This window comes from Rattus norvegicus, chromosome 1 (assembly GCF_021556685.1).
Source record: "Rattus norvegicus strain SHRSP/BbbUtx chromosome 1, alternate assembly SHRSP_T2T, whole genome shotgun sequence".
Lineage (NCBI taxonomy): Eukaryota > Metazoa > Chordata > Mammalia > Rodentia > Muridae > Rattus > Rattus norvegicus.
This window is the reverse complement of record NC_141534.1, coordinates 59,193,909-59,204,699: the sequence shown is the minus strand read 5'-3', so window position 1 is coordinate 59,204,699 and position 10,791 is coordinate 59,193,909. Positions and strand designations below refer to the sequence as shown.

Genomic DNA, 10,791 nt, shown 5'->3' with positions numbered 1-10,791 from the left:
ATGTTTGTTTTGATGGGAGAATTGGGCTCCGATGGTGCCATGTAGTCTTGGTTTCTGTTGCTCGGGTTCCTGTGCTTGCCTCTCGCCATCAGTTTATCTCTAGTGTTACTTTGTTCTGCTATTTCTGACAGTGGCTAGACTGTCCTATAAGCCTGTGTGTCAGGAGTGCTGTAGACCTGTTTTCCTGTTTTCTTTCAGCCAGTTATGGGGACAGAGTGTTCTGCCTTCGGGCGTGTAGTTTTTCCTATCTATAGGTCTTCAGCTGTTCCTGTGGGCCTGTGTCTGGAGTTCACCAGGCAGGTCACTTGCAGCAGAAAAGTTGGTCTTACCTGTGGTCCTGGGGCTCAAGTTTGCTCGTGGGGTGTTGCTTATGAGCTCTCTGCGGCGGCAGCAACCAGGAAGATCTGCGCTGCCCTTTCCGGGAGCTTCCGTGCACCAGGGTTCCAGATGGAGTTTGGTGTTTTCCTCTGGCATCAGAGATATGTGCAGAGTGCAGTCTCTTCTGGTTTCCCAGGCGTGTCTGCCTCTCTGAAGGTTTAGCTCTTCCTCCCACGGGATTTGGGTGCAGAGAACTGTTTATCCGGTCTGTCCCTTCAGGTTCTGGTGGTGTCTCAGACGCAGCGGTCCTGCTGAACCTGGGCCCTCATCTGCGGGAACACAGAGGCATTAAACAGTTACCTATTGGGCCAGGGATGTGGGCTGGGGTGGGCAGTGTTGGTGGTCTCCTCTGCTCTGCAGCCTCAGGAGTGCCAACCTGACCAGGCAGTGAGGTCTCTCTCCCATGGGGTTTGGGAGCAGAGAGCTGCTGCGTTTCGGGATCCGCGGGTTTGGGACTCTCGGTAAACCCCGGAAGTGCCCGGTCCTAGAGGATTTTTGCCTCTGTGTGTCCTGAGTTCACCAGGCAGGTCTTTTGCAGCAGAAAAGTTGGTCTTACCTGTGGTCTGAAACTCAAGTTTGCTCCTGCGGTGCTGCCTATGAGCTCTCCGCAGCGGCAGCAACCAGTGACGCTGCCTTTTTTCTTTTCTCCCTCCACCCTTCTGGTGGCTCAGGTTGGACAACTAGGTGCCCATGACCAACTCCTCATTGTGGATGAATTTAGTCTGGTTGGACTTTCTCAGGAAAGGTATGACTAATTGGTGACTTAAACGCGTCAACTAATTGGTTAGTTTTAGTGTACTGAAGTGATAGTTTGCATTTAATTTTGAAATTTGAATTCAAAAAGAAGTGATGTAAAAGCTCTTTGTGAAGGTAAAAGCTTACCTTCACTATAACCCTATTTCTTAGAGCACATGAATCTCATTTTGGGTTCACTCATAAGAATGTATATTAGTATAGAACATTTTATTAAATAATTATATAAATATGTACACATATACTTAGAGCTTGTAAAATCTTTAAATATCTTAATGTTAATGTTATAGAATAGAATATATTTACCTGTTTTATAATTAATTATCATAAGTGATGTGGACAGGACATAATCTTCTGAAAGTCTGGTTTATTTCCCCAAACAGCAACCAGGCTGAGGAACCTAAGCACAAGTATTCTGAACATAGACTCCTCTATGACAGTGAGCGCTGTTTCTTTATATTTTCTTCCTAGGGCAGCAGAACTCATGACTACAACCAGTTCCATGGTTACACTGGAAGTTGCAAATCAAGGCATCCTCTCTCACTGCCTGTCCACCTTTCTTACCCAGCCATTGTCCTCCATGGTGCAGAGAGGTAAGAGCTAGTGACTCAAGCCAGGTTAGCCAACATATAGTAATCCTGTATTGAGATATGGCTCCTCCTAAAAGTTATCAAAATCTGGGGCTGGAAAGATGGTTCAGTATTTTACAACACCAGTGTTAGCTCACAACTGCCTAAACCTCTAATTTCAGGGGATTTAAACCTTCTTCTAAGTTCTTTGGACACCAGTCAAGCATTCATGTGCACACATGCTGGGCAAACACTCATACACATAAATTATTTTTATAAAGTGAGACCCTAAAAGTCCCACGTAGTAGCTCCTACCACAGCTCTTGCTCAGCTTTTCAAGGAAGAAGTTAGTTGAGACTGAGTTCATGATGCTGAGAAATACTTCTGGATCATGATACAGATCAGATCTGATGGTACGGTTTACTAGATATATTCACAGTCTGTTAGGTGCAGTATTGTGAATCCTCTTCTGACCCTGACTCAGCTTTTATTTTTACTTTTTATTTTTTCAGTTTTATTTTTATTACGCTACTCAAGTAAATTAATACTAAATTAATGAATCTGGGAAAATGAGAATTAGTTTAAATGAGTAAATAAGAAAATGTGAAATGTTTTTTATTGAAAGCATAGTGTCAAAATTATAGTTTTTAGCACGGCATTTAAAATACATGCTTTTTAGAAAACCATTTATTTATTTCCTTTACAATCCTGTCTTCCCAGTAACCCACTGTACAAATCTTCCCTCCATCACACTTTTCCTGAAATGGCAAAGCTTGTATCAGGGTGTCAACTCCCATGAATGCTTTTTAAAAGATTGTAAAACAGATACCTGAGGAAAAAGTATGCCTTTTATGCAGTTTTAAGCATCTGATTGTTTACTTCTTTACATTTCACAAGAACAGACCCCTCTACCTAGACCTGAAGTTAGGAGCTAAATTTCAGGAGTGACAATGCCACAAACAGCATGCATCAGTGTATAGAAAAAATCTTTTTATTCCTTTGTAGACACAGGAACAGCTGGCTACTTGGCCAGTGAGCCATAAAGCAGTGTCAGGTCTGGTTATATAACCATTCCCCAGTTTTTGTTACCTCTTCTGTGAGGAAGAAACATGCATGAAATTTTGCTAATATCTCTGGTGAGTCCCTGAAGTAGTATAGCTTCCTCTTTTCTTTTCTCAGCCTCTTACCCCTTCCAAGGAAGAGCTTCAGGAAGTTTTACCTACTTGAGCTCCATTGAGTAGAGGCTGGCAAGGGTCTCTAGTGTGACAGTGATATGTGGATCCAGAGGTCCTCAGTGGAATCTAGCACATGCAGCCAGGAGCACCTGAACCCTTCCTCCAAGTCAGTTGCCCCTGCTTCCACTCTGACCAAGAGTGGTCCTGGCAATTGGGAACCCCCAGCAGAGGTGTTGCCCACCACTGTCAATGTCTCCCAGCCCATATGAACTGACCTCCCTCCACCACCTCCTCTACCACAGGTCCACTACACCAGATATTGGTGGCATTTCAGTGGATTTGCCACTCCCCCCTCCTTCTGCAAACAAGGCAAAATCCCAGTCTGCACAGGTGGCTGGGAAAAAAGAGTGAGGAGCAGCAGTGGTGGTCTGAGATATAGAAGGCCTGTCTGGACAAGGAAGCAGAGAGGAAGCACAGGGAGCAGGAGAGGAAAGGGCGACAGATGCACTCTCATTCCCTGAACTTGCTTCCTTCTCATCTTTGACCACACCGACCAAACCAGGAAAACCTTCCACACTGCAGAGGCCCCAAGAAACAGTCATTCTGCTGTTGTAGTCCCCGCAGCAGCCCCCCACTATTGAGCACAGGGATCTGCAGTTCATACCTATCAGTAAAGAGGAGTTGTCCTCTGGGGAGTTTGTCTCCAGACCCATAAAAATAAGATGTCAGGAAGAAGCTGGAGAAGCAACAGCAAATGCACCTTGTGGATATGCTAAGCAAGGAGATCCATGAGTTGCAAAACAAGGGGGACGGTAGTGCAGAGGAGACTGACTGCCTGTGGACGCTTATGCTGGAGTGGCAGTTCCAGAAGAGACTTCAGGCCATATTTCTTGCGTTTCTCCCAGGTTCATTTCATAAAACTGTTCAAGAAGCACAACATTTGATGTTTCCATAGTAGAAATTTATAACAACAATGTTTTTGCCCTTCTGGCCTTAGACAGTTCTACAGTGGTGTCTATGGTTAAGTGCCAGGCAGTGAGAACCCAGGAGTGACATTCAGAGGTACACAGGATGACCAGCAGGTGAGGTGCTCCTGGAGCCCAGTGTCCTGAGTGCAGGTCCTCAACCTTACAGCTGCCCACGCCAGCTGTGCCTGGGATGGAGCCAGTGCTACCAACCTAGGAAGAATCTCAGGGAGTATGCTTAGTATGTGCCCCATTGCTTCAGTGCATGACAAGGTTAATCTGCAGGAGTAGAAAGGATTTTAGCCAGCTCTCGTTCTGTATCTGAGGAAGAACATGTCTTTAAGAACATCAAGATGCTCACCTCTAGCACATATCAGCTTTATATATCAAAGATATCATAATAAAGCTGTTTAAAACATAAAAAGTTATAAGGTAGCTCAAGGGTAGGAATACTGACCCTGAGTATTATATCTAATTACACACACACACACACACACACACACTCACACACACACACACACAGAAAGAGCTACAAAAGTTGGAAAAATAAACGAATCTTAAAAATATATAAATAAATGTATAATTATTAAAATCTATATGAGAGTCAATGTTTATCACCCAGCATTGAAGAAGGGGCTTAGAGAAATGAATTATCCCCCTCCAACCTCAAAAAACATACGCACACACACAATCAATGACATGTGTAATTATACCAGGAAATACCCGTATTTTATACAATGCCATAATCGAAAGTAAGATCCATCATTTTTGTTAAGGGTTGCCAATACATTCTTTTTCCAAGGTGTGTGCAGCTGTGCCAGTCTTGTTCATTATGGGATGGAAGAGGCCCCTGATCTGTGAGCCTAGAGGTGAGCAGGGGATCTTTCCTCCATTCTGAGACTGAGAAAGGCAGGATGCCCACTCAAGGGTCCATAGCAGGGAAAGTTTTCAAGCTATGGATAGTCCTGGAAAAGCCTATACCAGGCACACAGTTAGCAGTGATGTGTTTGCAGGGAGTCCAAGGAACCAGCTTTGTACTGATGCAGGTGGGCAAGCATTTATCATCCACCTCCCACTCTGACAGCAATGAGAGTACTGCTTAAGTTTTATTTCATAGATTTGATCCCTGACCAAAATACCAAAAACTCCACCCCAAAAACTGCACCCTTAATGATATAGCAAATAGAATAGTGGATGCTAGGCCAGGAACCCTTGACTCTTCTAATACCATTGTGTATTTCCGAGCAAGGAAGGAGAGGTATCAATGGACAGCAGTCTGTTTCCCCACGAGTACTCTACCACTGAGTTAGTAGCCTTAGCCCTCCTCACCTCTAGAAAAAGGGTGTTACTAAGTTGTCCAAGCTGATCTTAAACTCATGATGTAGACCAGGCTAGCCTTGAAGATCTGATCCCCCTACCTACTGTGTGTCTTGAGTGTCTGGTATTACAGGCCCGTTTCTCTATGGATTAGTAGCCCATGGAAGAGTCCATGATCCCATGACCCTCTAGTTCTCACCCTGTGGAGCTATTGGCCTAAGGGGGAGATGGAGTCCATCTGAAGGGATGGGTCAACAAGACAACTCTGTAGAGTGGGGAACTCATCATTCATATTGGGTCCCTGCTGGGAAGAGGAGAAATCAAGAGGAGGGAGGAGATTGGTGTTGGGGAATCCTCCTCTTCCTCATCTTTCTCCTCCTCCTCCTCCTTCTGCTGCTAATGCTGCTGGTGCTATTGCTGTTTCTCCTGTTGGTGCTGTAGCTTCTGCTTGTGCCTTTTCCTTGGCCATGTGTCTGAAATCACCTCCTGTTTATTCTCAGGACATGACAGAATTTCAAATGGCACTGAGAGAGAAAAAAAGTCAATTTATTCTAAGCAAAAATCTTATGCGGTAGAATACTTAGATTACCATTTGGAGCTTTGATTGCCTTATTATTTTATTAAATCTTCTCTTCTACTTCTCAGTTAAGATTTTTGAAAGAAATCATTTAGAAATGTTACATATATATATATATGTGTGTAACAATATATATGAATTGCTAGGTTTTAGGAATGAAAAAATCAGTATGCAAAACAATATGCATGCATGCAGGATTCTGACCATCAACAATAACCCACAAACTAGGTTGTTGATACTTATTCAGTGACAAACCTTGTTATTAATTTTAAGGCTTACTGGAGTGGGATGTTACATTTGAAAACATAAGACTCTGTTCTGCAGCACTTGTGATTGATGACCACATGTGCTAGAACCAGTAGCCCATGGATGAGTCCATGAGCCCATGAATCTCTAGTCCTCACCCTGTGGGAGCTATTGGCCTAAGGGGGAGCTGGAGTCCATCTGAAGGGATGGGTCAACAAGAAAACTCTGTAGAGTGGGGAATTCATATTGAGTCCCTGCTGGGAAGAGGAGAAATCAAGAAGAGGGAGAAGGCTTGGTGTTGGGGAAACCTCATAAAAGAACTTACAGAAGATACAAGGTAAGAATTGTGGGGAAAATGGAAACCAGAGATAAGAGGAAGGACCAGCATAGAGCAAACTAGAAAGGACAAAGCACGAAGGTACCTGGGCTGTGCCTGCTGCTTGTTATCTGGACTCTCCCTGTGGCTCATTTCTGGGGTGAGATTCTGTTCTGCCCCAGGCGAGGTTTCTTTCTCCTTGGCAAGCAGCAACAAAGCTTTATCAGGGCATTTGCTATATTCCTGATCCACCCCTTAAAACCTCTGTGCCCGACCCTGCTGGAGATGGGCTTATCCTCTAATGGGGCTCTGTGGGAGAGTAGATTATTTCTTTTATTTCCTTGTTGCTACTCTTCTCACTGAAGATGCTTGTTGTTTGAATGTATGGGACACTCATGGCACATTTGTGATAGTGGTCCTGTGTAGGTGTCATCGGTAGTGGCCTGAGACGACCAGCTACAGTGGACCTTCTTCCTCCTTTTGGATGAACCTTCTGGCCATAATGAGATACGTGACCTTGGGAGAATGACACCTGCAAGGTGCCTAGGACTGGCAGGCTTCCACCCCTCTTTCTTTGTAATCTAAAAGCAGCAGCAGGGTCAAGGCTAGGAAATGGGGCTGCATTGGGACTCACTTGCTGTGCCTGGGCTGTGCAGCCATACCCCGGGAGAGCCTGCTGTTGTAGGAAGCAATAAGTTGCCATTTCCTCATTATATTTTCTTTTTATTAGGGAGTATTTTATTACAGAGGCTTGAAATCCCATGCATTTCATCGCACCCAAAATTTCAGGGTCTGGCCTGAGGGGAAGCAGTTCTTCACAATGACCTGTGAACCCCTTCCCGTGTTCTTTGAACCAGGCGTGTTTCATCACCTCGCTGGCTGTTGGTCTATACATTGGATTTACTGTTAGTAATTGACTAAGGAGGTTCTCCAGGTCTTCTGAAACCCCACAGGGGGCAGGATACACCCCTGCAACAACTTGTTTTTGTAATTCTTGGATGATCACAGAATCAAATGGGAGCTTTCCCACTACCATATAATACAAGACCACTCCTATTGTCCACATATCATTCTTCATCCCGTCATACAGAAGTCCAAGGAAGCGTTCCAGGGAACCAAAAGAATACGCACCGCAGTGCTGGTTTAGCATTTGTCCAGGTTGTGTTTCGGTGCTAAGCCCAAAGTCGATGACTTTGACCTTTTTGTTTTTATCAATCATTATATTGTCCACTTTCAGGTCTCGGTGAACAATCCCCTTTCCATGGCAGTAGCTCACTGCTGATAATATCTGTTCAAATATTTGCCGGGCCTCATTCTCCTCTATGTGCCCTGACTCTCTGATGTACTGGTAGAGTTGTTGGCCTTCCACCAGCTCCATTATGAGGTATATTCTAGTTTTGTTTTCAATGACTTGTAAGAGAGAAACAATGTTGGGGTGGTTGATCTTTCTCATTATGTTTGCTTCTGTCATGGCTGGCCGGAACCACTGCTTGTTCTTTCGGAGAACTTTGACCGCCACTGGGGTTCCTGTGAGCTGGTGGTGGGCCAGGAGGTCCTTGGCATGGCTTCCTTTTCCAATAGTCTTCAGTACTTTATATTGGGAATGAAAGGTTCCCTCCTGAGAGATACTGGGATCGGGACTAGAAGGTGGTAACTCCTCCTCAGTCTCTGTAGGCATTTTATCAGTACTAATGCTACCTAAAAATAACAAACAAATGGAATCAAATAATGAAAAAGATGGAGCACTTCAGGAACTAAAATTACACATGTGGAACCTAAAAGAAACAAACGAAACAAAAAGAAAAAAATAATAACAAAGAAAAGACTAGACTAGAAAAATAGAGTAAAATTATGAACAGGGGGAAATATGAAGAATCATAAGTAAAAGCCACCCAAATAACCAACCCCAAAAGAGAAAGCCAAGAGCACACCCATACTAAATGCAATGATGAAAATAAAAATCGTCATACTACAATAGAATTGGGCGGCCAAAGCTGATCAATACTGTGAATGGATTGTTTGAAGAAAAAGGTCAGATGAAAGAAATGAGAGGAGAAAGACTGAGTATAAGACAAAACAAACAAATGTAAAAAGCCAACATTTAAGGGAAAACTCCATTGAATTTCAGGACCTAGTGATCCACAAAAATCCACAACTCTCCAGAGCAAAATACTGAAAATTAAAATTAACCAACAACAAGGAATAAGGCAGTTAAATATCAGTGAATAGTAAACCTTAAACAAAGGCCGAAAAGTAAAAGTGTCACAAAGGGCAAATTTGTATCAAGTCTAAGCCAATGATTGCTTGTACTCAATAAATAGAGAAAAAGGAATAATGTAAAAGGATGAAACCGCAGGGCATTGAAAATGGAGATAGAGTTAATCATCCGACTGCAGAACCGTAAATAATCAAAGCAGTAATATAGCATGTGAGAACATAAAAACCACCACCAAAATGAATCCAGCAATCCATAATAAATAAATAAATAAATAAATAAATAAATAAATAAATAAAACCACAATAAGGAAATAGGCAGTGGTCTTGAGAATATATGGCCTAATTCTATCTCTTAAACACATAGAAAAAAAATCAATCCATAAATAAGCAGCCAGCAGTCTACGTAGGCCTTTAATCTGATATTATGGGGTTGGCATATCAAATTCCTGGGAGCCACTGGAGAGCCAAGACAGGTACTTGGGCAGCTGCAGGCCAGTGAGAGAGCCTGTCTTGAAAATGAGGTTGAGGACCTGCCTCAGGAACAGGAGTCAGGGTGACTTCTGGCCTCTACACTCTTTTGTACTGAAGTGCAGGTAATATAGATACAAGGGGCAAAAGGGGATGGGCACGTGTGTGCACACACAAACACACACACACACACACACACACAGGCACACACACAGACAAACACCCAGATTCATACAAAACACACTCACGTAGGAACAGGCACACACATACTTACACACAAGTAAAACTGGAAAAATGCACATCACAGACACACACACACACACACACACAGGGACACACACACACACAAAAGAAGTGGTACACACATACAAACATACACACAAACAAACCTGTAAACTCACACACTCCTACATATACTGACAAACACACAAGCGAAAGTGTACACACACTCACACACAGGCAAATATGTCAGCACACACTCTCTTACACACACTGATACATACACATATACACAGTACAGTAAAATCCAATACAACCACACACAGCTCACAAGATACAAACAAGTCGCAGAGGGCTCCACTCCACACCTCCTCTCAAAGCACTCAAAGAAATCCAGGCCTGGCAACAGCGTAACATCTGTTGGCTGGGACGCCTCACAGTCGCTCCTCATTTGGTCACAATAGGAACTGTCATGACATGGTTGGGAAGGGCTTCAAGGCTCTGGCTTCTGTGGGCTATGGAGAGATTAAAGACTTTTAGAAATCAAAGCCTGTAAGATGTTTACCTCTCCTCGGTTCTCTGTTTTGAATGTTTTCTATGCCTCCTGCTTCAAAGTCGTCATGTCTACACTCAGGGTGTCACTTTTTCATTGAATTCTGAATGATTAGCCTCAAACTGATGGTACACTGTTAAAAAAAATAAAAAAAACAAAGCTGTGTTTCTAAACTGACCCATCAAGATGACACTGATTTCATAAATCCTCAGAAAGGCTCTAGGTTATCATCAAACACCTGAGACAAAGCTGCAGGGATAGGCAGAGCACTTGCCTCCCAAGGGTAAGGAATTGAGTTTCAATCCCCAAAACCCCCATCAATGTTGGATGCATCAGCAAAGCCCATAAGCTCAACATCTGTGGAGTGGGGAGGGGTTGGGGCTTGAAGACAGGTGGTCTGACATGCAGGCGTGAGGACCTGTCAGAGGATGGCCTCTGACAGGACATGGGGTAGTGGTATGCATGGACACCTAGGCACATAAGGAGGTATGCATACACAGGCAGACACTTCCTCTCACACAGAGGTTGGCATGATGTATAGAAAACCAAGTCCATCCTGAGTGTAGGGCTCACTTTAAATATTAAGGTCCAGTGATGGAAGAGGCATGTATGAGGACAAGGAGCTCTGTGCAACCTGGGGCCAGAAGGAACAGAGTGGCTATGCTGACACAGTTGAAATGAATTCTCAATCACAGTCTGTGACAGCCAGGTCACAGGACCCAGTCTGCGGTGTTATTTGTGAGCAGCCAGTGCAGCCAGAAGCTAACTATTGAGCACTGACTGGCCCAAGCCCAGAAAGGGTCTCTGTTTCTCAGAGTGCTGGGGGCAGTGCAGTGTGTAGCGCTTTCCTTCTGAAGACTCTTCTGGGGTTTGGAGTCCCCTGTAGAGGACTCTCATGGCTGCAGACACTAAGCCTGGGAGGAAAGATCCTCATCTGTAGAGTTCACTGAAAGGCCTGAGAGCAGAATAGGAAAGAAACAGCAAAATGTGCCACCTCTGCTCACTGTGGTTCAGCTTCTGCCTTTGCAGCTGAGCTCA

The 10,791-nt window shown here is 44.0% G+C and overlaps 1 pseudogene; it reads right to left on the bottom strand.

Moving 5' to 3' along the window:
- Nucleotides 1-6,594: 6,594 nt before the first annotated feature.
- On the bottom strand, nt 6,595-7,974 carry LOC148007032 (sperm motility kinase Y pseudogene; annotated as a pseudogene).
- Between the last annotated feature and the right edge of the window lie 2,817 nt (nt 7,975-10,791).